Here is a 27,816-nt window from a genome sequence, read left to right on the forward strand (position 1 = left end):
GGCTGGATAGCAAACGTTGCCCAAAGCAATCCATTCTTTCTCAAGTGAAATTGGAGGTTGCCTGTAGAGCCACAGGCTTGATTCTTCAAGCGTGTGCCCCGATTGGGTACACAAGCAAGGAGCAAGAACCAGACTAGCAACCAAGCAACGTGGCAGTAGGGGGGTTCAGCGGGAAACCAGGAGCTGCTGCTAACCTCAAGTCCCCAAAGGTGCCTTGTACTCACCTTCCTGCACCCTTCTCCAGACTCTTAAGACTGCAACTGTCTTTTTTGTTTGTTTGTTTGTTTGTTTGTTTTTTTGAGACAGGGTTTCTCTCTGTGTAGTTTTGGAGCCTGTCCTGGATCTCACTCTGTAGACCAGGCTGGCCTCAAACTCACAGAGATCCACCTGGCTCTGCCTCCCAAGTGCTGGGATTAAAGGCACGCACCACCACCGCCCGGCCTGCAATTGTCTTCTTAAAGAGGTGTAAAACTGCTAGGATTTTTCTGGAACATAAGTTCTAGTGTGGAAGAAGGGCACGAATTGTGCCCTCGAATGTCATTTTCTACTTTTCCAGCCCACTGGAAAAGGTCTGGGCGTAGGTGTGATGTGTGTGACCCCTCCAGGACCCGAGGCTGAGATCCTGGGATTGAGGACGTGGGTGGGGTCTGGCTGTGCAGGGTAGGGATCCCGAGTGGGTTTTGGCGGTGCAGGCTCAGGGTCCTTTGTTGGGTGAGGGTCCTGAGTGGGGTAGGGAAGCCGTGTGCGGGATCCGTGGCGGGAGCAGCCTCGGGCGCCTCCTGGTGCGGGGGGGGGGGGGAGTGCGGCGCGGCTCTAGCTATGCTCCGCCTGGGAGGGACTTTTCATCCCGTGGGCAAAGGGACAACCAGGAACTCGTGCTCAGTCTCCACCCCAAGACGGGGCGGGTCCTGTCGGCCGGGACGAGGGTGTGGCAGCCGCAGTAGACACACAGCCGGTCTCCGTACGGGAGGTAAGGGGCTTGGGCCGGGGTCCAGACCTCGGCTGCGGGCTCTGGGCTCTGGGTGTGGATCCTAGACTTCGGGCCGGTGTCCTAGGCTCGGACCTGGAGATCTAGACTTGGTTTGGGGACTCTGGGTTCGGCCGCAGGTCCTAGAGTGGGGCCTGGAGACCTGAACTTAGTCCCGGGATCCTGGGCTCGGTCGCAGGTCTTGGGCTCGGGTATGGAAGTCTTGAGCTCCAGCCGGCTGTCCTAGGCTGTGGCTGGGGGTCCTTAGCTCAGGGACGGGGTATTGCGACCAAACGGGGTTCTTTGAGCCACCTGGCACCGCGTGCGTGCGGTCCGGAGCCCGAGCAGCCACCTGGGAAGCGGTAGAAAGGAGCAGGCAGCGCTGTACACAGCACTACCCAGCCCAGCCCACCACTCCCAGACCCCTGTAGTCCTTTGCTGAGTTGAAGCTCACCCTAGCACCACTTGCGTTACCTTTTCTTTTTTACAGGTAAGTTTACTTTCTCTTATTCTTATGGCGCTCCTCGCCCCGCCCCACCCCTTGCCGAACGGCCTCTGCGCAGTGCCTGGCACCCGGGAATCACCTTATTCTGAGCCGCGTGTCCCGGGGTCCGCCTGTGGCTACAGTCTCACCAGTCTCACTCGTCCTCAGAGCCTTGACCAGCCAGGGGCTTTGGCGTCTAAGAGGATGGCGGCTTTTAATACTCTGCTTGCTTGACATGTGAAAGTGTGTGAAAGCCTCCGGTTACTGGAGGAGCACTGTGGGCACTGAGCAACTGTGTCTTTCATTAAAACTGGGCTCTCCAGCTGATGGTGAAAGGGTGGATGGGATGGCCCGCGAGTTATCCGTCCCGCCGCCCATCCTTTCCAGATGCCCGCTTTCTTAGGTGGGAAGCAGCTCTATGGATGCCAGTGAATCCGTACAGAACAGAGAGTAGACCGGGTAAGAGGACTTGGTAGAGTGCCTGCCTAGCATACCAGAAGCCCGCGGTTTCATCCTTGGCTCCGAGCAAACCAGGAGTACTCTTGCCTGAAATCCCAGCGCCTCAGGACAGTCGGTAGTTCAGGGTAATGGAAGCTAACCTGGACTGCATGAGAGAACAATCCAAAAAACCAAAACCAAAACACAAACACAAGAGCAGGTAGGGGCTAGAGAGATGGCTCAGTGGTTAGGAGCACTTGCTGCTCTTCCAGAGGACGACAGTTGGATTCCCAGCATCCACTTCAGATGGGCTGCGACTCCAGCTCCAGGGGATCTGGCACCTTGTGGCCTTGGAGAACACACACACACACACACACACACACACACACACACACTTTTTTTTTTTTCAAAAAAGCAGGAGAAGTCAGGAGTTAGATTGGGAAGCAGTAACCACAGACACCACGAACCACAGCAGCCACGAACACCGAGAGCCCACAGACTTCCGTGATAGCCATTTTGCCAAAGTCAGAACAGGCTTCTGATTTTGGGGTGCACATTCACCCACAGGTACTAGAGACATAACTATTAGGCCAAGGGCAATGATTTCCTCCTAACCAGAGTCCTTGCTTGTGATGATGCTTTCTCTGAAAGCAGCCTGGAGATGAATGAACTTCTGGGTCAGGCTGCACCTGCCAGCCATCAGTACCCACAGGGTGAGCCTCTTGGCCCTCCAGCCCCATGTCCCAGGGCACATTGCCTTGTGACCAGCCATTGGTTTCTTTTCCTGATCTTGCTTACCCACTTGTAGGCTACCCTGCTCCTCACTGAGGGAGATCGAGGTGATGGTCTTCATTGGAGATGGTGAGTTACTTGTCAGGGAAAGAGGGACACTTACAGGGTGAATTACAGAGATTTTCCTTACGTGCCAGTTTCACCCGATTATTTGATTAAAATCATGTTTTATATTTAAACAGTCATAATAAATTTTAGAGGAGAACCCTCAAAGACTATATTCTGTATTTATCTTTTATTTTGAGACAGGCTCCAATGTAGCCCAGGCTGGCCTCAAGCTTTCTGTGTAGCCGAGGATGTCCTCAAACTTCTGATCCTATTGCCTCTAGTCCTGAATGCTGGGATTACAGATGTACACAACCACACCTAGTTTATTTGGTGCTGGGGTCCAACCCAGGGCTTTGTGCATGCTAGGTGAACACTCTACCAACTGAGCCACATCTCCAGCCACCAAACTTATATACCTTTAAAGTCTAAAACAGGAAGCTTTCAAAAAGGAGTTGCTTGAGTTTGGGGGTGTCATTTTCCCCAAACCAAGCCCTTGGGGGTTTGTTCTCATGCAGTTAGAGTATGGAGGGAGTTTAACAGGCACCGCGATGGCCTTCTCAGAGTGTCTGAGTAATGGTCAGCCTACGTTCTTTAATTCTCTTCAGCCTGAGATGGGCTCTTAACCGGGTTTCACAGATGAAGAAACGTTGCCTCAAGTCCTGGTCCTAATACTTCCCCAAACTTCAGGGTGCATCGGAATCCCCTAGGAAGTCTAAACAATATTCAGATTCTTGCACTATTCTTGTTTGTTTGTTTGTTTCCAAGGCAGGGTCTCACTGTGTAGCCCTGGCTGTCCTGGAACTCACTCTGTAGGCCAGGCTGGGCTGGACTCAACAGAGATCCACCTGCCTCTGCCTCCCAAGCGCTGGGATTAAAGGCATGTATCACAATGCCTGGCTCTTGTCCCATCCTTTTAAAAAAAAAAAAATTTTTTTTTTTTGAAATGTCCTTACTGTGTAACCCAGGCCAACCTAGATTTTGCCATCCTTCTGTCTCAGTCTGCTGAAGTCTGAGTTACACAAGTGTGCACCATCACAGTTGGCGGGCCACTGCCCCAGATTCTGATCCAGTGTGATGAACTGGGATCCCAGGATCTGTATGTTTAAAGTTGTTCCCAGGAGCTCACTGTGAGAAGCAGGCCTTACAGACTCACCAATGAGCATGCTTGCTAAGCTGAGTGAGGTGTGAGAGTGTGACCTTCCATTGGACTGATCTGTCATTACACTGCATGCTCTGGGTGATGTGAAGGTTGATGTTCCACGTGAGGAGGAACATTCTAAACTTCCCCACTCCGAAGGACAGTCCTCTGCTAAACAGTCAGTACAGTAGAGATCTGATTAACAACAGACGTTTCTCCCTCCAGACACAATTCTATGTGTGTGTTTGCGGGGGCTGGTGGGGGAATATACACATGAACACATGTGCTTGTGGAAGCCTGGGGGACAACTTCAGCTGTTGTTCCTCATCTTCCTTTATTTTGAGACAGTGTCTCTCTTGTCTTGGAGCTCTCCCCCTCAGCCAGGCTGACTGGCCAGTGAGCCTCAAGGATGTGTTTGTGCCTCCCCAGCAGTGGGAGCCTAAGCACACCTAGCAACCTACCCCACCTCACAGTTTAAAAATACAGTTTCTGGGGGTCCAACTGTCCTCCTGCTTACCCGGCAGCAGTTTACCAACTGCATGGTGCCCCTCGTCCCTCAGCGCAGTCTTGCAGTGCCCAGCACTTCTCCGCTTACCTCCAGCCCGCAGTTTTCTGCTTCTTGTTGTTCAGCCTGATTGAAACTGAGATGGATGAACACACTCCACTAGCCACCTTAAAAACCACGGGTCTCGCTGGGCAGTGCTGGTGCACGCCTTTAATCCCAGCACTCGCGAGGCAGAGCCAGGTGGATGTCTGTGAGTTCGAGGTCAGCCTGGGCTACAGAGTGAGTTTCAGGAAAGGCTTCAAAGCTACACAGAGAAACCCTGTCTCAAAACAAACAAACAAAAAACCCCACAGGTCTCTGAGGCCTTCTGTGGGTTATATGGGGTATAGTTCCTTGGTTGTATTTGAATTGAGCTGTGATTTTGCTGGGGGACCCTGAAACACCGTTTCTGAAGAGCATTTTCTAAACTTAAAGGTTCCCGTTGCTTGAGGTCAGTAAATTGTCATACCACCTCCTGAGCTCTCTCTGCCATCAGCACAGGCATAAATGGTGACTAAAGGCCAGACTGGAGGTCACCATGTAGGCATCCTGTGGGTTCCTCCCCCGCCTCCCCTAACCCGCTGGCCTGGATGCCACACAGAGTCTGAACAATGAGATGCCAGAGAGCAGACATTTTCTGGCCCACGTGGATGTGATCCTCCGTGTGGAGGGACCTTCCCCCTGGCAAAGGACCATGTGCTATCAGAGGCTAACATGGGTTCTCAGTCTCCTAATTCTTTTGTGCCTGAGCTCTCTACCCTAGAGAAGGGAGCAGGGCCTTTACAGGAATTGGGCCCAACATCTACCTCTCAGGGAGCAGAGGAACAAACACTTTTTTTTTTTTTTTTTTGCATTTTAGTGCCATTGTCTGCAGGTGTGTCTTCCTGATGCTCATGAGGACCTTTTGACTCGGTAGTTTTTTTTTTTTTGTTGTTTGTTTTGTTTTGTTTTTTCTTTTTGCTTTGTTTTTCGAGACAGGGTTTCTCTGTGTAGCTTTGAGCCTTTCCTGGAACTCACTTGGTAGCCCAGGCTGGCCTCGAACTCACAGATCCGCCTGGCTCTGCCTCCCGAGTGCTGGGATTAAAGGCGTCGCCACCACTACCCGGTGACTCGGTAGCTCTTATCCTTCTGGAGGTGCCCGCCCCATAAGAATGTAACTGAAGCCACCGGTCCCTTGAGAAAAACGAACACATACTTAACATTCTCCACAGAGTTTCAAGAGGTTTCCAAACACCCTTCTGAACCCAGGCAAGGGTGTGTGGAAAGCACCTGAGGCTCATGTGAAGAATTGCTTGGAAATTTGGTAGCATTTGTTGAATTTTTGTAAGAAGACGTTCTAGCAACTTCAATTCTAGGGTTTCCCCTGGGACGTGTGTGGAGCTGTGTGCAAGGGGGCAAACGCGGTGCAAATGCTGCAGGCTAGCTCCAGGAACAGAAAACTGGGTCTGCTTACTTGCCTCCCTGTAAAGGACGAAGTGAGTCACAGAGTCTGCAGCGCACACAGCCCTGAGCTACATGAGAGTCAGTGTGATGGAAGAGTGTGCATTCTGTAAAATGATGGATTTTGTGACTGCATGAATATGGGAGATCAAGGGGCTGGAGAGGTATTCAGCAGTAAAGAGAGAGGGCTGCACTACAGAGGACAGCACGCATGCCGGTGGCCTCCAACGGCTTGTAAGTCCAGCTCCAGATCTGCCTCCTTCTGTCCTGCACAGGTCACACACACACACACACACACACACACACACACACACACACACACACACACACACTGTTAAAAATGAAATCTAAAAACAATAAAAGAGAAAAGAGTAGGACACAAAATTAGTATTAGTATTGTTAAATCTGACCAAGGGAAGAAAAAAGAACAAAACCTCTAAATCCCCAAACTGGAATGAACAGGAATAAGCAGTGGTAGGTTTGCATTGTTTTAACATGCCCTCTTCAGTGTTTTCAGCTAATTTGATAAGTTATGAAATCAGGTGAAAAGGGAAATAGATTGTAACGTCTCCGATCTCTACAGTTCTCTGCGAGTTAATCTTTCCGTTTGAAGGGGTGGACAGATCCACTCTTCGGCACTGCCCTGGAACATTCTTCCCAGGCCCACAAGCGCGGGGATGAGAAACAACTTTCTCAGCTCTCACAGGGAACTGAAGTAATGACAGAGGACGGGAAACCACGAGTGAGAGGGGGCACAGGGACACAAGAGCTCTGCCTGCCAGGATCCATCCTGCTGCAAAGTCCGAGGTCGGCTGGACAGGAGTAAAGTGAAATGACGCTATTTCTGCCCATAAACATATATTATCCTTAAAATGAAAAATAAAGGAAGGGCCCGAAGCCGAGCATGCTGCCTCATATGTGTGAAGCCCCGGGTCTCCAGCGCAGCAGAGAGCAGGTATCCCAGCACATGTCTATGATCCATCGACGGGGAGGTGGAGGCATAAGGATCAGAAGTTCAAGGTCACCCTCGGCTACCTAGCAAGTTCAAAGGCTACATGAGGCTCTGCCTCAGAATAAGTAAATAGTAAATCAATGTTATCTGTTTATTAGTATTTGTGTTTTTTCTCCTGTGACTCCTTGATATGTTAAACTGCTCTATGACCCCTAAAAAGAATCTTAATGTCTTTTAGGAAATTCCAGGGTTTTTACTACTAACTACTACTACTGCTACTATTTGAGACAGAGTCTCATTCTGTAGCCCTGGCTGGTCTGGAACTCATTACATAGACAAATTTGGCTTGAACTCACAGAGACCCACATGCCTCACTCTCCTGAGTGCTGGGATTAGAAGTCTATACTACCATGCCTGGGGAAATTCCCCATCTATGAAAAAATATTTTTACTTGATACCAAAGTAGAGGAAAGGATACAATTTGGTAAGCCCTTTGAAATTACATGTTTTTGAAAATCTAAAGTGTCTTATCACTTGGCCAACTCAAGGGGTTAGAGAAAAATGACCACAGAAAATTGATCCTGGATATGTTGAATACAGTAAATTCAAGTAGGCACTGTTAGTCACAGAGGATTTATTGATAATATTCAAGTCACCTTCCAGGGCCCTTTTTGAATGTTGTGTTGTACTAAGGCCTTAGTTCTCCAGGGCAAAGAGGAAATTTTAAAGTATATATTTGAAGATTTTTATGTTCTGAGTGACTCTTCCACTCAGACTTGAATTGTTCTTTTGAGCAGGGTCTCACATGGACCAGGTGGGCTTGAACTTATATAGCCAAGGATGACCTTGGAATACTGATCTTTCTGCGTCCCTCCCTAGTGTTGGGCTACAGTCATGTGCTACCACATCTGGTTTTATTAGCAAGCAGTGCTGGGCATCGAACCCAGGGCTGTGTGCATGCCCGGCAAGCACTCTACCAACCAAGATGCACACCCACTGTCTCTAGCTTTAGGAAATGTTCCATGTATTATGAATATATGTGGTCACCCTGTTACACAATCCACACCAGAACTCCTTGTTCTAACTAGAACCCACTGATCAATCTCTCCACACGCCCTCTCCCTTGCCCCCGGTAATCACCTTCCTGCTCTCAACTTCTATGGCTGCACACGTTTCATATTCCACATGAGTGAGGTAGTGTGGTGCTTGTCTTTCTGTGTTTGTCTCAGTTCAATGACCTCCAGTTCCATCCAAGCAGCTGTAAATGACAGGGCTTTTCATTCTCTTTGTGACTCATAGCACACACCGTATGTGTTCACTGGAGTTTTGCTTTGTTGATTTTGCCCATTCTTCAGTTGATGTATGCTTAAGTTGGTCCCGTTTCTTGACTGTTGTGAATGGGGCTGCCATGAACATGGGACAGTCGGTGTCTCTTCTACCCACTGATTTCACTTCCTCTGAGTTATACCCCGTAGTGGGAGTGTTGGGTCATACGAAGGCGATCTGTTTGCATTTCCTGAGGAACTTCCATACTGCTTTCCATGGTGGTTGTAGCAATTTGAATTCCCACCAACACTGTGCAAGGATCCTGATGCCGTGCTTGTTTGAGCTGGCTGTCCTTAGTCATTTGGACGGCAGCAGCCTGTTCTGGGAGCAGGTGACATCTCTGTGGTTTTGACCTGGTCTTCCCTGGTGAGTGGTGACGCTGGGCCTTCCCCCAGTAGGGCTGGCCATTCGAATGCCTTGTTTTCAGAGGTAGCTATTTAAATTGATCGCCCATGTTTATTGAAGGTTTTTTTTTTTGTTATTTGTTTAGTTTCTATGGTACTGGAGGTTGGACCAGGGCCTCTTAAATGCTAAGCAAGTACTCCACCATGGAGCCTCAGCTCTGGAGTCCTACAGGATGTCCAGTCAAGCGTTCTAATGTCGTCTGAACTCAGTGTATCTAAGGATGAATGGGCAAGAAGCCACATTTAGCTATCCAGGCAAGAAGTATGTTCCATAAAGTATGCCTGACTCTCTTTACCCTCTCTACCAAGCCAGGATGGCGTTCTGTCTGGCCTGTCTCTTTGCTATTCCTCAGAGCTGCTCCGCACTGTTATGGCCTCACTTAGGCCCTTATTACCTCTCACCAAAGCCACCTCAGCTCCTTCCTGACCTGGGCCAGAGTGGAGTGGCGGTGATTAGGAAGCTGTTTGGTTTGTCACTGCTGCCCTCAGCCTACCCCAGAGTTTCCTGCAGATACCCCACTGCCCTGAGATAAACCGCAGCTTCTCAGCAGGAACCAGCCTCTGCCTTCCCCTCCCTCCTCCTCCTAACACTCACAAGCAGGTGTGTGGCTCAGTGAGCCGCTCAGCTATCAACGAGCCGCTCTGCCTCTGCCCACCCAGCAGACAGACAGACCCCTGATTTTCAAACTCATCCCCTCCAAGGAGGGCAACTAACCTGCTCCGCAGGCAGATTCAGTTCAGCATCTTTTTAGTATCCTGCACTTAAGGGCTCCATGTGAGTTTAAATGAGTAAGCCAACTGGTGTAAGACCAGAAAGTGTAAAGGGTGTGCTCTGCCGCACACTGAGGGTGTCGAGTACCCAAGTGTTTCTTTGAAGCAGATTGTTTCCAAGGACAATCTCCCCTAATGTTCCTCCCCTCCCCGCCCCCCTTCCCCCGTCTGTCTGATGTGAGCGGCAGAATGCAGGCACTCGGAACACACTCGTCTTTTGGTGAGGATTGCAAGGATAGTAACCGTGCCTATGCAGTCTGGAGAACAAGGTCTGACTGCGATGACCATTTTGTCAGCATTGGTCTTGTCACAGTGACAGAAAACAGTGAGCCATGTCTAGAGCTGTGCCGTGCAGTGGCCTAGCATGAGCTACATTTGGAAGCCTGAGTTTCTTGTAGTAAAGTATGGAGCTGTAAAGGGGCTGGAGACACGGCTCGGTGGGTACAAGGCTGGCTGTGTAAGTGTGAGGACCTGAGTTTGGATCCAGGGCACCCATGTAAGAGGCAGGCCTGGGCATGTGTACTTAGAACGCTGGCTCTAGGGGGCGGAGCCAGCTGGGTCCTGGTTCTGGCCGGTCAAGTCTAGACAGCAAGCTCTAGGGTCGGTGAGAGATGCCGGCTCAAAAGATAATGTGGAGACTCGATTGAGGATGGCATGCTGGTGTCATCCCATGGCCTCTGCATGTGCTAACACACACACACACACACACACACACACACACACACACACACACACACCACACCACACACACACACACACACCACACACTACTACACATACCATACACATACACACACCACACACAGAACTGCACATACCATACACATACACCCACACTCACACAGACAACACACACACACACACACACACACACACACACACACACAGTGAAAAGAGGATAGAGTGCAGACAGTACTCTAGTTACTTACTGCTCAAATGCTGCCCAGACTTTCAGGCCACTCAAGAAATATTAAACATGATGTAAGTAAAAAGAGATGGAAACAAATTAACTTCAGTAGTAAAGATGGAAGCCGGGATGCACCACAGTTGTTGAGTGTGGGCGTAGGATTTGCAAAGGCCTGGATTCAATCCCCAGCATTGCATGGAAAACAAAATAAAAAACAAAACTGGGTTATTTTACCATCATATCCAAAGTATGATCATCTATAATCATTATAAAAGTGTTAATGATGCCTTTCAGTCTATGCTATTTGACAGTGGTGGCACATTTGAATTTCAGTGTTTACTTGTCACCAGAAAAATTTGGTACATATTTGGATTTCATAGTATTTATAGTTTTACCATCATCGCATTCTCAGAATATTTTAAACATACTTAAGATTTTTGTAGTAGCTAAATTAAGTATGAAAAAAATTATTTCACGAGCTGGGCATGTGTCTCAGTTGGTAGAGTCTGGCACTCACAACCCTGGGCTTGACCCCTAAACCACACAAAACATCTGTAGTCAGGTGCAGCTATGACCCAGCAGGGCGGGGAGGGGGAGAGTGGAGGGTCAGGCTATGTAGTGAGTTAGGTACCAGCCTGGAGAGCACAAGACTCTGGCCCAAATGTTTAAAAATTTCCATTAAAACCTCATTTAAAAAACTGATTCGTCTTCTCCAGAAGAATTTGACTTGAACCAAAAGGCCTACGGCTTTTAGAACTGCATGTGTCCAAGTGAACTGGTGAGCTCCTGGGTCAACTCCTGCACCTTCTCTTCATAGTGGCAATACTGAAGCTCCTGACATCTGTCATGTCTACATGGGGAGCAAGTTTCCGTTTAAAATTCTTAAATATCAGCGAGGCATCATGGTGCACACCTTTAATGCCAGCACTTGGGAGGTAAAAGCAGGTGGATTTCTGTGAGTTTGAGGCCAGCATGGTTTACATAGTAAGCTCCAGACCAGCCCGAGCTACAAAATGACACCCTGTCTCAAAAAAAAAAAAAAAAAAAAAAAAACCCAAACTATATATATATATAATATATTACATATATATCCACATTTACCTTTTTAAGCTAGAAAATAATGTAAGATAATTAGCAAATTCAAATTGCAAATGAGTACATTGTACTGTCTGTGAACCATATTCAAATGAACACATTAAAATATTGCTTAGTGCCTGGAAAAATATTCAAAGTGAACAAAGCTGCTGGTACCAGTTAGTGGTTACGTGTAATACTAGACAGGACGCACTGCCTGGCAGGTGCGTTGTGCACTGTGGTCAAAGTAAACTTCAGTCCTGCAGGAGCAGGAAATGAATGCATTTTAAAACGTAAAGTTAGTGCATTCGGGGGAATTGATGCCTCTTGAAGAGTGAATGCAATCCAAATGATACAGACTTTAAAAACAGAGCTACCATATAGCTGTAGTCAGTGCAAGGTGAAGAGACTGTGGGTCAGCAGCCTGCCCTGTGTCACCCCTGTGTGCTGACACCCACTCTCCAGCAGGGGAGGGCTGTTTTCAAGGAGCTTGCTCTAATTCTCAGTTTCTATCATTTAAAAAAACACTTAGTTATTGACAAGCTCATGCAAAATAGTCCAACTTTCAAACTCCTGCCTCAGTCTCCTGAGTGCTAGAAATGATTTGATGGGCATGCCTCACCGGCCTCCCTCCCTCCCCCCCCCCTCTCTCTCTCTCTCTCTCTCTCTCTCTCTCTCTCTCTCTCTCTCTCTCTCTCTCTCGTGTGTGTGTGTGTGTGTGTGTGTGTGTGTGTGTTTTATTATTACATTTTCTTTAGAGTATGTGTAGACATCAGAGGACAACTCGGTTCTCTCCTTCGTCCATGTGGGTCCTGGGAATGAGCTAAGGTCTTGGAGAAAAGGGCTTTCATCCACTGAACCAGCCCTGTTTCTTTTTTCTACCTCAATGGCTGGTCCTCTGAGGGAAAAACATATTCTCATCTATATACATCTCCCGAGTCTGTTGTGACTTTATGGTTTCCTTCCCAACATCTCCCTTCAGGTTTGGGAGAGAGCAGGGCCAGACACTGATGTCCCCCTCCTCCCCCGCTTTTTCCACTTCAGTCCTGGTAAGCTACTGTCAGCCCCTCTCAGCCTGATGCTGCCACCTCAGGTCAGCCCTGCAGTCTCCAGTTTTGTCAGGAAGTCTCTTCTCTTACTCCCGCCTTGAAGAGGATCCACACACAAAACTGGGGGAGGCTTCCCCATAAATAGCAAAGCTCCCTCCGTGATTCAGAAAGCCACAGAGGAAGCTTGAACACTTCTGCTTTGTGTCTTTCTGCCAGACTCAGCTTGAGTTCTGGAAAGATTTGGGAGCAGAGCCCCACCCTGGCCCAGGGAGGGTGTGGCTGACGGAGATGCTGCCCACACAGCTGGCTGCCTCTGAGGGCACTGGCAGAGCTGAGGCCTCAGGGCCGGTCTGCGCAGGGTGTGATTTCTGCCCCACTCTGTGGAGGAAAAACATGCTACTTTTCCTGTTCATCTGGAAAAAGTGTGCTCTTCCCTCCTGGATGAATGGGGGTGGCCCGGTGGCCGACTCTACAGCAGGACAGGGTCACATAAAGCCTATATCCCCCTCTGGGGCCAAAAGAACCCAGCAGGACATCTGGAAGCCTAGCCACATGCTAGCTTGCTGCAGTCCCATTCCTCCTGAGCTGTGTGCGTGAGTGTGTGGGGCCAGAGATGAAAGCCAGGTGCCTTTGCTCCCCACCATGTTTTTATTAACAGTGTGTCTCACTGAACCTGGACCTCACTGATTTATCTAGGCAGACTGGCCAGGGATCCTTCTGTCTCCATCCCCCAAGAGCTGGGGTTACAGGCTCCCTGCCATGCCCTTTTCTTTTTATTATTATTATTATTATTATTATTATTATTATTATTATTATTATTAACCAGTGGTGCTTGGGGATCTGATCGCAGGTCCTCATGCTTGGGCTGCAAATGCTTTGCCCACTGAACCATCTCCAGGCAGCACTCCTGTACTTTTTTTTTTTTTTTTTTTTTTTTTTTTTTTTTTTTGGTTTTTCGAGACAGGGTTTCTCTGTGCAGCTTTGCGCCTTTCCTGGATCTCGCTCTGTAGACCAGGCTGGCCTCGAACTCATGGAGATCCACCTGCCTCTGCCTCCCGAGTGCTGGGATTAAAGCCGTGCGCCATCACCGCCCGGCCACTCCTGTACTTTTTAAGACACTTTTTTTTTTTGTGGGGGTGGGGGGTGGGGGGATGGGGGGAGGGGAAGGTGGTGGTGCAGGGCCCATGTAGCCCAGGTTGGCATCACTAGGCAGCTAAGGATGACTGTGAGCTTCTGATCCTCCTGCCTCTACCTCTGTACTGGAATTATAGGCTTGAGCCACCATGCCTGGCTTCAAAAAGCAACTTTAAAAATTGTATATGGGGGGCTGGAGAGATGGCTTAGCAGTTAAGAGCACCGGCTGCTCTTCTGCAGGGCCTGAGTTCAATTCCCAGCACCCACGTGGCAGCTCACAGCTGTCTGTAATCCCAGTTACAGGTCACCTGACACCCTTACACAGAAATACATGCAGGCAAAACACCAATGTGCATAAAATAAAAATAAGGAATATAAGCCATTAAAAAATTGTATATGGATAAATGATTGTGTGTATCTGGGTCAGAAAGTGACACTGTGGTTTATGGATATATAGCAAATAATTAAGTCAAGCCTCTTGGCATATTCATTACCCCATTACTTTTCTTTGTGGTGAGAATATTTAAGATGAATTCTCAGTGAATTTGAAGTATGTGGTGTTATTTGTCACATTTACTGTACTGTACAGTGACTCCAATAAAGAAAACTCCCACCCTTCCTTCACGGATGTATTGGAGCCTTTTGGGATCATCCTCTGTCCATTCCCAGACTTCCAGAGTCTCCACCCTCCTGCTGTCATTTCCTGAATGCTGGGATGACAGCAGGTGCAAGCCACCACCGGCCCTGCACTCTCCCTGTGTTTTGAGTTCTGCTGGTTTAGAGTCCCTATGCTCTGTCTGTCTGTCTGTGCCTGGCTTATTTCACTTAGCACGATGTTCTTTTCTTTGATTTGTTGTCACAAGGACCACATTATCTTTAAAGGTAAAAAGCATCCCAGATACGAATTTACCACTTTTCTTTGTCCGTTCACCTGCTGATGGACACTTAGGTTGATTCTGTCATCCGCTGTGGTGAGCGGTCTGCTGGTAACTCAGGTGCAGACTTCTGTTCAACAAACTCATTTCCAATCTTTCAGGTCAATACCCAGAAATGAGGTTAGATCATAATATAATATAATTCTGCTTTTTTGTTGTTATTGTTTTGACAGCGTTTCTCTGTATAACCCTGGCTGTCCTGGAACTCACTCTGTAAACCAGGCTGGTCTTGAATTTACATTTTCTTTGAGTTTTTTTTTTTTTCGGGGGGGGGGAGTACATGCCACTCTACATATAAAGGCCAGAGGACAACCTTTGCATGTCAATTCTCTCCGTCCACTATGTGGATTCTAAGGCTTGAACCTGGGTTATAGGGCTTGGAAGCAAGTGCCTTTACCAGCCCTAATTTTAGCAATTTTAAGGACCCTCCATGCCACTTCCCATGACTGCTGAACCGACGGACATCTGTAGCCCCATTGCATAGGGCTCCCTTTTCTTCAAACCCCCTGCATCCCACTCTCTTATTTGGATGCAAACTGTTCTATTATCCTGTGTCACCAGGATTTTGTAAAGAAAGATGGAAAGATTTTAATCTCTTCGGGAAAGAGCATTCAAGAGTCAGGTATCTGAGCTGGGCATGGTGATGCATGCCTTTAGTCTTAGTACTCAGGAGGCAGAGGCAGGTGGATCTCTGTGAGTCTGAGGCTAGCCTGGTCTACATAGTGAATTCTAGGATAGCCAGGATATGTAGAAAGGCTGTGTCTAAATTAAAAACAAAACAAAACAACAAAAACAAAAAACCCCACCTTTCTCTGTTGGGGTGCCCTTGTGTTGAGCCTAAGACTTCAGATTGCTAGAATGAAAGGAGACCCCAAGCAGCTTTGGAATCTTGGTCTTGGCATATGATGGACTGTGGTCTTCGATCCACGAGGCACACCCAGTTTGGTGCATGTACAGATAGTATATGAGAGTCTCTGGTGACAGAAAGAACTAGAACCAGCCAGCTGAGGTTCCTGCATGAGATTCCCACATGCCCAGAATAGTTTGCTTACAGTCTTCCTGAAGGAGGGGCATGGAACCAAGGGACCTTCCACATTTCCTCGAGGGCTTTTGATTCCAAAATCATCCTGGATTGGTCAAGAAACATGGAACCTTATGAAAGAGCCTAGTTGTGGACAGTCTTTCTTTAAGTGGTTGTTACGCTGAGGAGACACGATGTTACCCATGATGCTGTGGAGGACCATATGGGCTTTTGGATTTCATTTGTGTTAGAGTGGGTGTTGATAAGTGAAAGGAAGAGCAACGTGTTCCCCAGAGGCGATTGCCGTGTCTTGGGCTGTAAAATTGTATGTTATTTTATTGAGGCATAATATTCATGATTTTAAGTGACTAGAGATTTTTACAAAGGATTTTTAAAGAGGACCTTTAAAAGGACGCATTCTTAAGGGAATGGAGAGATGGCTCAGTTGGTACCCAAGCAAGAAGACCCGAGTTTGAGCCTTTGAATCCAGGCAAATCAGCTGGGCGTGGTGGTGTGTACTTGGCAAGCTCCAGGCCAGTGAGAAACCCTGTCTCAAAAGACAAGGTGCTTAAGGAGAAATGACACCTAAAGTTGACCTTTGACCTCCACACTCACATGAGCACACGTGTACACATGCCTACATACGTGTATGCACCCAAAAAGACATGTATGTGCACATACACATACACAAAAATACTGAGGTAAAATACACATAAGATAAATTAGTTACCATACTGAAGTGTATGTTCACATTATTTTTACAGCCTTCACTACTATTCATTCACAGAACTCATTCCATCTTGTAAGACTACAGCACTATCTCTGCCTGGTAAGCCATGAGTGGATAATGCTAGACTTTAGAGATGTGGTGGGGAAAGGTTATTTGGAGAGAATCACCTGCAGATTTACCTTGGCCTGACAGCAGCCATCTTGCATCAAACCGCCATGATTGCCCCTGAGTAGCTCTGGTTGATCTCCAACCCCTCCTTCCCACATGGCTGCCTAGCTTACTCCAAACAAACTTTAAAGTGACGGTGGGACTCACTGCCAGACTCTGGGGCCAGGACTATCCTGTCTCTTTGAGTTTCACTTGAGGTGATGTAGGTGCCTTCTGGCTTGGATGAAGTCACTTTTATCCTAATGTCTTTCTGACACAAGATCAACCTGCTCTTGCTCCTGGTAGGTAAGGGGGACATCTCTTCTATCACCAAGTCCCCAATAAGTTTCACTCTGAACAATCCCAGACCGTTTTCATTTGGTCTCACTGTGGTATAGAGCTGGTTCTCATATATGGGACCTGATTATTCTGGAACAAATAGTAATAAAAGGAATAGATAAACGTTGTCAGGTTCATCGTGTGTTTACCATTCTAAGAATTTGGAGTAATAACTTAATTATTCTCTGTATCACGAGATCTTGCTATTGATTCTATGTAGCCCCCGAGATATTGAGATCTGAGAAACTGTACCTTGGCCCAAACTTCATACCTAGGAAGTATGTATATAAAGATTATTAGAACAAATGGTCCACAGGACTCCACCCACTTTATTCTGGAGAGAGGATAGCATGAGATTTAAAGAGACATCTCTGTTCTGAGTGGCTATGATGGGAAATTTTCAACTAAGCTTGGGAAGCTGGCTTTGCTGCCCTTGGACCTGGACTTCCCCCGGCTACTTCTCATGAGAAGGATGACACAGGTTCTCTTGTTGAAGGGTATACCCAGCTGCCCACGGTGAGACAGCACAGAGAACTTTTAAGTGGCTACCAGGCTGTCAGCAGGTCCTGTGGATGAGACTGTTGACTATCTGCAACTCAGGGTGTGCCGGATACTCCCTAAAGAGCATCAATAATCCAACCCTGGCAGGAATACATTTTCTATGGGACCCTCCCCCCATTTCGATTCCTGTTTCCTTTTTCAAAAGATTTATTAGCTGGGTATGGTGGCACATGCCTTTGATCTCAGCACTTAGGAAGTAGAGGCAGGAGGATTTCTGTGAGTTGGAGGCCAGCCTGGTCTACACGCAGAGTTCCAGGATAGCCAGAGTTACACAGTGAGATCATGTCTCAAAAAGATGAACAGACAAAAGATTTATTTGTTTTTATTTTGTCTGTGTAGATTTTTTTTTCCGAGACAGGGTTTCTCTATATGAGTAGATGTTTTTATCAACATGCGCATATGTGCACCACATTCATGCAGTGCCCACAGAGAACAGAAGAGGGCTCTGGATCCCTTGGAACTAGAGTTACAAGTGGTTGTAGCCACCATGTGTGTGCTGGGAACAGAACCCAGGTCCTCGGCAAAGGCAAGTGCTCTTAAAGAGCTGAGCCATCCCTCCAGCCCTGAATTCCTGTCTCCTTTGTATACACTCATCATTTTCTCGGCTGTGGTGTGCTTGGCAGTTTGATCTGAAATAAAGAAAACCAGTTCTAACTGAGCAACAAAAGAGTTGTGTTTTAAGCCTGGAGGTCACTGCCATGATAACTTAAAACAACCACTATCTGGGCTGGAAAAATCGTATCATTACTTTGCCTCGTCAGAGGCTTTGCATGAATGCCCCTGGTTCTTTCAGTTCATAGCAAAACCCAGAAGAGCTATTTCTGGAGCTCCTCACTCTCCTGCTGGTGCCTGCTGGATGCTCTTCAAGCTGCAGGGTAAACAGCCCGTGAGCTCACTGTCTAACCCCCCGACTCTGGATTCAGACTAATCAATCATATCATTCCCCAGTGAGTTGCTGGAGCCAACAGCACTCTGTGTGTGTGTGTGTGTGTGTGTGTGTGTGTGACACATACTAAGGTCTTGTTTTGTAACTCAGCTGCCTCAAACTTTCCATCCTCCCGCATCAGCTTCCTGAGTACTATGGGTACTCCTGTGACTATGGATGTGGCTATGTGTCTAGCATTTTCGCATTATGGTTGGCCCAGCCATGGCCTTCCCACTTGCATTCGCAGGATGCCAGGCCCTGTTCTGTTCTAAGGCGGGCACATAATGTGCCTGTTGGAATCCTGGGGCTTCGTCTGGAGATGGCATGCTGCTGACCACCTGTCAGCTCCAAGGGGCATTATCCCAAAGGCTGGATGGCTGAGCCTAGACAGAGGTGCAGCAGTTAGAAATGTGTTTCTGGATTTGCACGGCACCAGTTTTTTGCTTTTGACTAGCAGTCAGCCCTCTGCCAGATTAAGTATGCTCCAGTCTCAGCCAACTCATCTGGGAAAAGTATTTTCTAGTTGTTTTAGCTTTTGCATCCAGTTTGTTAAAGAGGAAAAACAAGAAAGCCACTGATTTAGCAAGAAACACGTCGATTTAAAATTTTAGGGTTTTAAAGGATTTTTTTACATTTTGAATTATGTGTATTTATTTTGCTGGGGTGGGGGTGGGGTGTGTGTGCATTTGACTGCAGATGCCCGTGGAGGCCAGAGGTGTCAGATTCCCTGGAGCTGGAGTTACAGGCAGTTGTAAACTTTCTAACATGGGTGCTGGGAAACAAATTTGGGTCCTCTGCAAGAGCAATCCAAGCTCTTAGCTGCTGAGCCATCTCTCTAGCCCTAACAACTTAAAAGTTTGCACTGCGTTATTATTTTGAAAGCTTCCGGAATAGTCATCTGCCTTTAGACTTCATTTACATGTGTGCACACTCAGGTATCGGCATGGTGTGACACAGAGAACATGGGATCTGAATGAGCAACCCATCACTCTCACGCAAGTGACCTGGGACCCCATGCTTAATTTCCCTACAGTGTACAGGATGACACCCACTTCTCTAGATGACAGGGACACATGAGACAGTCTTGATAAAATATCTGTTCTTTAATGCAACTCAAGGGTCAATATTTATTTAAAAATAAACTCCCTCTTGCTGCAGAGAGCGGGGTATGGATGGTAAGCTCAGCTTTCCTGATGCTTCGAGCCTCTCAGCAGTAAGGAAGCTACTGTGGAGGAACAAGACTGCTTCCTGGGATTGAGGGCAGCTGGAAGCTGGTGGTGATGCTGAGGAAGGCTGGAGAGTCCTCCCCAGCAAGTGTAGTGACGTAGCTCTCAGTGGCCTGCAGGATTTTTGATGATAGATTGTTCAGTCAGGCATGGGTGATAATCCTCCATTCTGAAGGGTGTAGTAGTAGAATGAAAGTGTGCACAGAGCAGGTGTCCATCCAGCTGCTGTGGACAGAGTGACCGGGTGTTCAGGACACCTCAGTGAGACTCTGGTCCGTCTCGGAAAGTCCACTCCATGTTCCTCTTGCCCCCAGCTGGAGAGGGAGTGAATCAGCTTTCTCTGCAAGTTAAAAGTCAGAACAGTTTCTGTTTGTTTTTTTAAGACAGAGTTTCTCTGTGTAACCGGGGCTGTCCTGGAACTCCCTCTATAGACCAGGCTGGCATTGAACTGTACTAGGCCTTTTCGTTTGGGCCACTAACCAGTTTCCATATCATGAAATGGAGACTTTTTATTAATTATGAATGCTCAGCCTAACTTAGGCTCATTTCCGGCTAGCTCTTTTAACTTAACCTGTTTCTCTTCATCTACATTTGCCTCAGGACTTTTTCCTTTCTTCCTTTTTTAAATTTTTTTTAAATTTTTTTTTTGGTTTTTCGAGACAGGGTTTCTCTGTGTAGCTTTGAGCCTTTCCTGGAACTCGCTTTGGAGACCAGGCTGACCTCGAACTCACAGAGATCCGCCTGCCTCTGCCTCCCGAGTGCTGGGATTAAAGGCGTGTGCCACCACTGCCCGGCTTCCTTTCTTCCTTTTATACATCTTACTTCCGCTGCTTCTCTTGTCTGTCTGCCTGGCAGCTGCCAGCTTGCCCCGGCATGCCCCTCTCTTTCTCCATTGTTCTCTCCTCTCTTCTCCCTCGTTCTTCTCAAGCCTAGATTCTCTCTGCCTGCCATCCCTGCCTATCCCTCTCCTGCCTAGTTACTGACTGTTTAGCTTTTTATTAGACCCATAAGGTGCCTTAGGCAGGCAAGGTGAAACATAATAAACACACATCCTTATATCATTAAACAAATGCAACATAAAAAGTAACACACCTTTACACAGTTAGAGTAATATTCTGTAGCATAATGTAACACATCTTTACATAGTTAAATATTTCACAACACCAAACTCATGTAGATCCGCCTGCCTCTGCCTCCACCACACCAAAATCTCACAACCATCAACAACAAAATGATGCAGCCAATCAGAACCCCAAAGGTCTCCAGTCCTTAAGCATTGTTGAGGGCTGTTGAGAAAGGGGTGGGGAGGGAAAGAGAAGACTCCACAGCGCTGGTGAATGCCGGCCTAAGAATCGGTGTCACCAGCTACATTTATAAAGCTTGAAGCTTATGCCTGGGGAAACTGAGGCAAGACATTTAACAAGGTGAGGATTGAGCTAAACAGGCAGGACCCAACCAGTTTCCCTGCCAACCACCTAGGCCATGTGGGCTCTTTTTGTTTTAGTAAAATGTAGATTTTTAACTTTGCTTCTTAATACAGCACAGAACTTACCTCAGTCAGTTTTTGCTCTTGTGACATTCCAATCGATTTGAAATATTTCAAACAGGACGGAGGAAGCTGGGCTCGATTGCTCATGCCTGAGAGCCCAGAACTTAGAAGGCTGAAGCAAGATTGTAGTGAGTTTTAGAACAGTCTAGATTATGTAGTGAATTCTGTGTTAGCCTAAGCTATAAAATGAGGTACCCCCACCCACTCCTTACAAACAAATAAAAAACACCAAGGGAACTAAGAGCTCAAACCAAACAGGACGAAATGAGGTTTTTATCCTAGACTGGTCATGAGCTGGCTTTTGACCTAAAGCCTCAGTTTTGTCTGAGAAGATGAAGATGATGATGAAGACTCCCCAGGCAGCCAGGAGCGTTAGTTCCGGGACTGTAGAGGCCCGTGTGATCAATGTCCCCAACTCCTCCCTCGGCCGTTTAGATAAAGAAGCCATTGGAATAGAGTCCATACTTTGATAAAAAACGAGAGAAGGGCGGAGAAAGGGTGGGGACGGTGTAAGTCATATATAAAATAATCGCTTCTCAATCTGTTAGCTCAGATAGTGTAAACTGTATGTGAAATATGTGCCCGGGAGGTTATGGGTTGATACTGTTGTTTCCCATGCTGCTATACCTGTACAAGTTTTAGACAGAACATGTGCAGAGACCTGAAGGGTTTACTCAATTGCTCTCTACTTTATTTATTGAGATCTCTCCCCCTCTCTAAATCCCTCCCTCCCTCCAGAGAGCTAGGATTACAGACAGACTGCCACGCTTACAGGACTTTTGTGTGGGTTCTGGGTCTAAACTCCAGTCTTCAGGCTTGCATGGCAAACCCTTTGTCCACGGAGCGGCCTCCTTATCCCAGTTTTCCTGTTTGTTAAAGTTTCGGTCTGCTTGAGAGGCATTAGCACCGGGGACTCCATCGAAGTCTGTGGGCACCCCGTGCTGGAGCTCTCAGTCTGGAACAGCGATGTCCTGTAGATTTTACTCAATGCAGGTTTGTTTCTAAATTCACTTTCACATACCTTATATGTCCTGTCTTTGAGTAAAGGTTTGGAAATGCCTGCATCCCCATCTCCAAACCCATCACTCCAGTGAAACTTGTCTCACGAAGGAAGGAAGTTCCAAGAAAGAGTAGACAGTCTCTGTTGCCACATCGTTGGCAGTTTTGAGAGCCTTCCTCCTTGGGTGGTGCCTGCTCACACCCTTCACTACCCCTGAAGACCAGAAGTTAAATCTGTCCTTGTGGGATGTAAAATGAAACTGTGTTCCAACCGAGTGAGTGGGTGAGTCACTCACATGTGACTTCCCCAGGGAAGCGAGCATGTGCCAGAGTTAGAACACGGTGCAGACAAGTTCATTCCGGAAGAAGGCTCAGGTCGCCTGTCCCGGGGTGTGGGTCAGTGTCTGGATCCACCTTTCCTTGGGACAGGTCATAGTGAGTCTCTTCGGACTGTGGGAGAGCTTGCGTGTTGACAGGCAGTTTCTCCTCAGATTTGCCTATCTTCCAGCTGGCCTGCTCAGACTGGCTGTTCTCGCTGGAGGTGACTTTGCATATCTGCGTCTTGATGTTTGCTGATTTTACTGTCTAATTCTCAGGAGAGGGGGCATCTATTTTGCCTGTTTTCCAGGAGGAGGGCGTTTTGGCAGTGGGGTTTTGTTTTTTGGGCAGGGCCTCCCTGTGTAGACCAGGCTGGCTTTGAACCCACCAAAATAGTTTTCCAATAGCAGGCCCTTGTTCCACATATGTGCAGAACGGACATGAGAAGTGTGGTGCCTGAGTCAGCATTCAGCTCAGGGCGGTGACAGTCTGTTGATGGGGACGCAGGAGAGCCGCTAGTGAGGCTGTGCACATTAACCCTTCTAGATGTGAGCCTGGGAAATAAGAGAGACATGCTCTTGACAACCCAGTGTTTCTTCATGAGTCTGCCGTGAACTATTTCTGTGACTGTATGTAATCTTCAGTGAAGCAGGTGACTCACTGGCAGCTGAGTTTCCCTTCTGTGACTGCCATTGTTGTAGGTCTCATGTTCGATTCCCAGCTTCCTCTCAGTTGCTCTAAAGCAGTTTATTTTCTTTTTAAGACATGGTGTCAATATGTAGTCCAGTCTAGTTTCAGAGATCCTCTTGAGTGCTGGGATCACTGGTGTGCACTACCACATCTGGCTTAACCTATACCTTCAAAGCTTCCCTATCCCCAACCCTTTCTGCACGTGACATTTGGACATGGCTAGGGAGTGGCAGTCGCTCCACGCACAGCTCTGTGTGTCCCTGAGGGGTTTCAGGCAGTTCTAAAAAGATGTGTCACCTCCTGTTGTCACTTTGCATCTGGACCAGTCCTGATGCCTTTGGGGTCATTTGACTGCTTGCATTTTTCCAGAGGAAAAGCTGAGGCCTGCCTGCTCATTACTTTACCCTCTTTGTGAGAGCAAAGTTTTTAAAACCCCAACATGATTCTGAGTCATTGAAAAGATGGACCTATAGTTCAGTTTAGGGAATTCTAGGCAGGCCCTCGGAAAGAAAGGTCCAAGATGTCCAGGAAGCTGAGAAAGCAAGAGTCTAGGCCACACACAGGGAGCCACCAGGCAAGGGGATGTAGTGGGGCTTCAGGAGGCAAGACCCTCTGGGATGGGAAGATAGCATTTTCTTGTGCAGCTAGGGAGAGATGCGATAATTCTGGCTCAGAACTTGAGAGCAGTCTCTCATGGAGTGGAAGGCAGCTGGAGCATGGGGCAGCGGGTCACTCAGAATCCATGGTCAGGAAGCAGAGAGATGATTGATGCTCAGCTCACTTTCTCCTTTTTATTCAATCCAGGACCCCAGCTCACCGCATGGTGCTGCCCACAGATAGGATGTGTCCTCCCCTCTCATTTAGTCCAGTCCAGAAACTCCCTGACAGACACGTCCAGAGGTTTGTGCCCGAGGTGATTCCGGGTCCCTTCAATTGACAGTCAATGTTAAGGCCCAGACTTTCTGCTGTTCTTCTTCCCCCTTGCCACGAGTCTGTGGCCTCGCTAGGAACCTGACACCACTCAGACGCAGGTTGGTAGACGAGTTTCACGTTATCCACAGCCGGGCAAGAATCAAAGGCACCGCTTTCCACACACTGTCATCTGCGTAGACACACGTTTGGCACTGTAAGGAGGCCCAACAGTTATCTTAGGTACATGGACCTAGTTAGTGTGCATGCTGCCCGCAGAGCCACATAAACTGTCTGCCAAAGACTCCGTTCTTGTTTTCTATCTTAGTAAACTATTCCTGGCTCCTTGAGCGGTGACTCTCAAGACTCCCAGCAGGCGTGGCTCTGATTCCCCGCTTCTTATGGAGCAGGAAGCTGTGGAAAAGTTCTTAGTCCAGGCTCCCCGGTTTTGGGGAGGTGCCCTTCTTCCCTGCCCCCTCACTTGCCGTCTGCTCCTAACTTACGTGGTAGCATGGTAGCGACAGCAGCTGGGTTGCTCCTGGCGGAATCACCCTTTGACAGGGATGTGCAGCTGGGTGCCTGGGGGGGGGGGTGGCACAGGGCAGTAGCAGGAGCTCTGCTCATGACCTTTGGTTTTGCCTCTATTCATATGTGTTTAATTCACCTTAGTTGTTTTTATATTTTAATTACATAGTTATTTGTTGGTTTTGCCCATTGATGTGTATGTGTCTGGGCACACATGTGTGACAGAGTGAGTGTGGAGGTCTGAAGCCACCTTATGGGAGTATGTCCTTTCTTTCCACCATGTGTGTCCCAGGGATCAAACTCAGGTCATCAGACTTGGCAGCAAGCACCTTCACCCACTGAGCCATCTGGCTGGCACTCGTTCGGGTCCCCCTACCCCCAACAACCCCCTCCCTCACAGACAGGGTTTCTCTGTGTAGCTTTGGTGCCTGTCCTGGATCTCACTCTGTAGACCAGGCTGGCCTTGAACTCACAGAGATCCGCCTGCCTCTGCCTCCCGAGTGCTGAGATTAAAGGTGTGCGCCACCACCGCCTGGCCCATTCGTCTCATTTTTAAATAAACATTTAGAAATGTGCTTCCAGACTGGGGATTTAGCTCAGTGGTAGAGTGCTTGCCTAGCAAGTGCAAGGCCCTGGGTTCAATCCTCAGCTCCAGAGAGAGAGAGAGAGAGAGAGAGAGAGAGAGAGAGAGAGAGAGAGAGAGAGAGAGAGAGAGAGAGAGAGAGAGAGAAATGTGCTTCCCAGTTTGGGAATGTAGTTCAGTTGGTAGAGTGCTTGGCTAGCAGACGCAAAGCTCTGGGTCTAGTACCCAACACTCATAAACCATTCATGGAGGTGCATGCCTGTAATCCCAGCATGTCAGAGGAGGAGGCAGGGGGATCAGGAGTTCAAGGCCATCCCAAACCACATAGAGAAGTTAGGGGCAGCCTAGGCTAAAGACCCTGTTTAATAAAAGAGACACGTGGTGCACCCTCCTCCAAGCAGGAGCTCCATTTGGTGGTAGGTGTATGTGGAGGGTGGTCACCCCGGTTATCATGAAGCCAGGCCCATGTGGCTTGCATACCCGGCCTAGCAGCGGCTTTATTTGCTGTGTTCTGTTGACTTCTACATGGAGAGAGGGACTGTCTGTCTTTCTCAGCGTAATCAGGCCTCACAGTGGCTTCACTGCAGCCCTCCAGACTGGTATTCCCTCAGGAAAATCTGCTTGTCTGATCGTGGACGTCTGCTTGATAGTTCCACGGCAAGCTGTGGGTCTCCAATCACACAAATGTAACCCAGGCTGGCCTTGACTCTTAACATCTGGTGCCAAATAGCACAAAAAGGTGTGATATGTCTGAGAGTCCAATAACAAGACATTTACCACATAAAAAGCTTGACACATTTACTTAATCAACATTTTATATGAGACTCAAGTCTTCATAAATGAAGACCCTGAACACCCCAGGAAAATTCTGAGGTTTTGTTTGTTTGTTTGTTTTATTGTTTAAAGACAGGGCCTCACTGTTTAGCCCTGGCTGGCCTGGAACTCACTGTGTAAACCATGTTGGTCTCAAACTCATTGGGATCTGCCTGCTTCTGCCTCCTGAGTGCTGGGATTTGAAGATGTATGCCACCACACCAGGCCTGGGGGACATTCTGATTTTATGTTTAGGTTCTGTGGAGAATGGATGAGTGTGTAGAAATCCTACCGGGCAGAAGGCTTGATCCAATGGTGGTGAGCTGAGGGGAAAGGCAGCAAGACCTCTGTTGGGAGTCTTCCTGGACTGTGCGTTCCTTTCTCCTGAGTGTCCTGCAAGAGCCGCTTGCAATGAGAGTCCCGTGATTTACTGTCAAACAAGACAGATAAGAGAATTTCCTTATGGCCAGCTCCTACACAGACATACAGGAAAGGTTAACTCAACGTTCTGGGCCCTGTGGCTTACTCAAGGGGAATGGGGAGGGCTCTAGGAGTCTGGTTCCCATGACCAATTTTGGGAAAGTCAAACAGGGAAGAGACCAGAGAGACCTGGGTTCGGAGGCTTTCATTCTCCTTCAGTTAGAGGGACTCAGCCTGTCAGGTGAACACCAGCCACCAGATGTGGGGGCGGTGGGTTCCCACACCAAGCAATGCTTCAGTTCTTTCTTGGCTCCAAGTGGGTACCCTCCACCTTGATGCAGTTCCAATACTGTTACAGGCTAAAGGCTCTGTCGCACCATGCTGCCCACTTCAGGAGCCACTCCCAAGGCCAGGAAGTGCTTCTGGCCCACAGACAATAAACCAGGGGATCCCATAGCTCCCCTGTGTTTGACTGCCGAACTCAGGAAAGAGTTTACCGAATGAATCACGCATGCTTTATCAAAGATGTATCTCAGAAGCAGGCACAGAGGGCAAGTGTAGAGGAAGGAACAGGGAGTTCCCATGCTCCCCTCCCTTTTATGGGCATCTTATTCTGATCCATAGAATCACTGGCTACACTAGCTCCTTTCTGCCTCGGGGTCTTTGCATAACTGTTCCCTCCACCTGGAAGAGACCTCCTGGAACTTGGGGAGGCTGCCTCTGCCCTTCAGTAGAGCCTCATTCAGCTGAGCTGAGGCTGTAGTTCAGTGGGCAGGATGCCTGCCCAGCATGCACTAAGCCCTGGGTTCAATCCTCAGTATCAGATGAATGGGGGCATGGTGTTGTAGGCCTGTAATCCCAGCACTCAGGAAGTGGAGCCAGGAGGGTCCTTTTTTACTATATATATGAAATTCAAGGCCAACCCACACTCTTCCTTCAGCTTAGATGGCATTTCCTGAGGTGCTTCTGGGCTACACTATCAGGCCCGCTCCTTCCTGGTACCCTGATTGGAATAGCCTCCATGTTAAAGACAAATTAGCAATGCACCTAACTGCAGATCTTAATGGGCGTTATTTATGATCCTGGAACCAGGCCAGAGCCCAGATCAAAGATGGTCAGAAGCCCATTCTGTGGCACCAGGTTTTAATTAAAACCAGAAGAAAGGAAAGGAAGTGATGTACAGAAAAGGGAAGTGAGGTGTAAGAGACAACTGATTGGTTACAGTTCTCATCTGTCTGTTCAGAAGCCAGGTAGATTGGCTTGTGATTGGCTGAGACTCAGCTGCTTGACAAGGGCAGGTTCCATGCGGGGCTCTGGCCCAGAGGTTCCTGCGCGCTAGATGAGCATTCTACCAACTGAGCTACATTTCCAGACATGCTGTGCAGTTTTTGAGACAGTCTTACTTCAGCTCACAATTCTCCTGCCTCAGCCTCCCGAGTTCTGTGATTACAAGCATGTTCCACCCAGCTGATTTTGTGTTTTCCACAAGCTCTCAGATGTCCTAATCATTGGTCCAGGGTGACCATTTGAGCGTTGAGGTGCCAGGTCCACATGACTTAGAGGTGGGAACTGGAGGCAGTAGGCCTGCTCCTCACAAGGGAACCCCACAAAAGAGTGGGAGCACACAGGGAAATTTTTGCACACAGGCTTTCCTGATG

At 48.1% G+C, this 27,816-nt stretch overlaps 1 protein-coding gene and 1 long non-coding RNA gene across 2 annotated transcripts in view; one reads left to right on the plus strand and one right to left on the minus strand.

Moving 5' to 3' along the window:
* Positions 1-890: 890 nt before the first annotated feature.
* Anxa4 (annexin A4) overlaps positions 891-27,816 on the plus strand; it is a 58,639-nt gene continuing 31,713 nt past the window's right edge. Inside the window, exon 1 of the mRNA XM_028853853.2 lies at positions 891-970. The gene's annotated coding sequence lies outside the window, so the exon portion shown is untranslated. The remainder of the gene's footprint in view (positions 971-27,816) is intronic.
* Positions 19,226-22,408, minus strand: LOC119087633. Its single transcript, XR_005091117.1, has 2 exons — positions 21,923-22,408; positions 19,226-19,692 (listed from the first exon to the last, which is right to left on the minus strand). It is a non-coding gene; the product is annotated as an uncharacterized LOC119087633 (long non-coding RNA).

Source organism: Peromyscus leucopus, chromosome 3 (assembly GCF_004664715.2).
Source record: "Peromyscus leucopus breed LL Stock chromosome 3, UCI_PerLeu_2.1, whole genome shotgun sequence".
NCBI classification, from domain to species: domain Eukaryota; kingdom Metazoa; phylum Chordata; class Mammalia; order Rodentia; family Cricetidae; genus Peromyscus; species Peromyscus leucopus.